This window comes from Pteropus vampyrus, unplaced genomic scaffold, assembly GCF_000151845.1.
Source record: "Pteropus vampyrus isolate Shadow unplaced genomic scaffold, Pvam_2.0 Scaffold507, whole genome shotgun sequence".
In the NCBI taxonomy this organism is placed as follows: Eukaryota; Metazoa; Chordata; class Mammalia; order Chiroptera; family Pteropodidae; genus Pteropus; species Pteropus vampyrus.
Window position 1 is genome coordinate 175,247 of NW_011889288.1, and position 3,110 is coordinate 178,356.

Genomic DNA, 3,110 nt, shown 5'->3' on the forward strand with positions numbered 1-3,110 from the left:
CACCTGCATCCATTTGCTGAGAAGGGAGGGCCCAACAAAAGAACAATGGATGCTACCAGCACTTTTGTCTGGGAGAAAGCTGCCCCTCCAGCCCTCTCCTTGAAGCCAGAAAACTCAGTTCTGCCCTATATGTCCTTGACACACCTCATGTAGCTGCCCCAGTGCTGAACCCAGAGCAAGTGAGTCCATCACCAAATGGGTTCACGCACGGGCCTTTTAAGAGGAATATCTGTGATTCTCGCAGCTCTCTGTCTCACTCATCCACAATCTACACTGGTTTTCACAGCCAGAGGTTGTGAGGACTTCTCTTCCTGGCACTGGAACCATGGGCTGGGGAGCCCAGCATGGAGCCAGAACACTTTGCTCCTTTGGGGTGACCTCTGTCCCTCCTACCAGTCTTGAGGTGACATCTTATGTATGTTTCCAGTTGTAGAACTTCTGTTCAGCCAAACCTCAGGCAATTCTCAGTGATGGTTGTTTTGTAGTTTCATTATAATTTTGGTGTGATCATGAGAGCAGGCGAGCAGAGTCTACCTTCTACACCATCTTGACGGAACCCTGAGCATGAGAATTTTTAAATATAATTTATTGGAATATAATGACATACAATAAAGTGCACATATTTAATATATAGAATTTGCTGGATTAATAGAGCCATACAAGAACCAGGCAAAATGGTGTAGATGTGGTCTTGCGACCACATCAAAGTTGTGACTGAAACACAGAGCAAACACCTGGGGTCTAGATGAACAGAAGCCCTACAACTAGGGAAAGAAATAAGAAATCACCCTACAACAGTTGGAGGTAGGAAGGGGTGAAGACATGAAGCCACCCAGTCCCGAAGGGCTGAGTAGGACAGAGGCTATGGCAGCTGCAAACTGCAGCTGCAGACGCCTCTTAATGGGGCTGTTTTCATGACTGGACTCCCTGCCCACTCTGAGCACAAGCTCCAGGTCGGCTGCTAGGGTCATCAGGGACTTACAGGGAGACTCTGAGATGTCGGACTGAGGGCCAAAGGCGAGGTTTCCTCTCAAGGAGAAGTGTATCCACTGTTTCTCTGTTGAGCCTTCCTCACCTCTAGTGTGTGGATGCAATGCCACCTTAGGTGAGACATCGTCAAACTGGATAATAGAGGTCGCTCTGCCCAGAGGATCCCCTGAAACTCCACCTCCCACAACTTGCAGCCCCACCCAAGCCACATTAAGTCGTGTCCTCGGTGAGTCCTGTGCTCCTTGCTGAGCAGTGCCAAGACTTACACTGGTGGCAGCTGACCTCAGTTTCTGGTATGGCTTCTTGAGGCAACTATAAGCACAGTATCTGTGGACTGCTTGCTGAATCTTAACAGATGGCCCTGGACTGGCACAGGCCAGGGTTAAACTTGGCCTGCAGCTGAACCCATCTCAGGACTGTGCCTCTGGACATCTACTACACAAAGCCACACTAATAAAACAGGGAGACTAAGAAGCTTTGATCAGTACATAGAAACAGACACAGAAAGGCAGTCAAGTGGGAAGACCAAGAAGCAGAAACCATATGAAAGAAGAGAACATAGATCAAGGAAAAGTGGAGTCAAGCAATCTAACAGATGCAGAGTTCAAAACACTGGTTATAAAGATGCTCAATGAAATTAAGAAAAGTCTAGATAAACTCAGTAAGAACTTAAAGAGATGTATAACATAAAAATAGTAATGGAAATTATAAAAGGGAACCAGTCATAAATGAAGACTACATTATCTGAGATGAAGAGTATATTAGAGGGAATCAACAGAGTAGAGGAAGAAAAAGATCAAACCACCAATATAGAGGATGAAGAAGCCAAGGACACCCAATGAGAATGAAAAGAAAAAAGTAATCAAGAATATAATAACAATTTAAGGATCCTGCAGGAAGAAATTAAGGGTAAAAACACCTGTGTCATAGGGGTACCTGAAGAGGGAGAACAAGAAGTTGAATATATATTTGAAGAAATAATGATAGAAAATTTCCCTAACCTGTGAAGGAAATAAACATACAACCCCAGGAGGCTCAGAGAGCCCCAAACAAGATGAACCCAAAGAGGCCCACACCAAGACACATTATAATTAAAATGCCAAAGGTTGAATACAAAGAGAGAATCTTAAAACCAGCAACAGAAAAGCATTTGGTTACCTACAAGGGAACATCCATAAGACCGGCAACCAATTGCCCAAAAGAAACTTTTCAAGACAGAAGCGCTTGGCACAGAGTATTCAAAGTGTTGAAAACTCAGGATCTACAACTAAGAATACTTTACCCAGCACAGCTATCATTTAGAGTCAAAGGACAGATAAAGAGCTTCCCAGACAAAAATTAAAAAATAAAAAAATAATAAGCTAAGGAATACATCACCACCAAGCCAGTATTAGAGAAAATGTTGGAGGGACTTCATTAAAAAGAAAAAAACATGAGGAAACATGGTGGAATGACAGACGTCCCCAGATTTCTCCCCTTGAAACAACAATAAACTGAACATCTAAAATTCAACAAAAAATAACCAAGCTGCACACCAGCACCTCTTAGCAAGGAATCTGTGCATAAGAGCTACCACAGGTGAGAATCCCGGGTATTGGATGGTGGACTGGGAGAAACAAAGAAGCTGCCTCTCGCAGCCACTGGAACTCCCTGCAGAAAGCGGAGGAGGGATGAAGGTGCAGTGACTTCCCTGAACAGCCCTGCCTGGAAAAGCTGTGAGTCCCACGCAGCCAGCACAGGGCCCAGTCATCAGTCTCAGTTTTGCAACCGGGGCAGTAAAAATCAACTGTTGTTTCTCTGCAGTCCCATCACACTTCTCTGCCCAGAAAGCAGAGAAGTGTGATGGGACTGCAGAGAAACAACAGTTGATTTTTACTGCCCCGGTTGCAAAACTGAGACTGAGCCGCAGCCCTCAACTCCCAACCCAGAGGCCCCCTCCCACATACCCTTCGACATTAAACACCACAGAGCCCCAGGGGAATCTGAGCAAACACTGCAACAGTGAAGCTGCCTCTCTCAGCACCCGGAGATCCCTGCAGGAGCGGGAGGGAAGAAGGTGTGGAGACTTTCCTGAATAGCCCTACCTGGAAATGCAGTGAGTTCCACTAAGCCAACAGCCA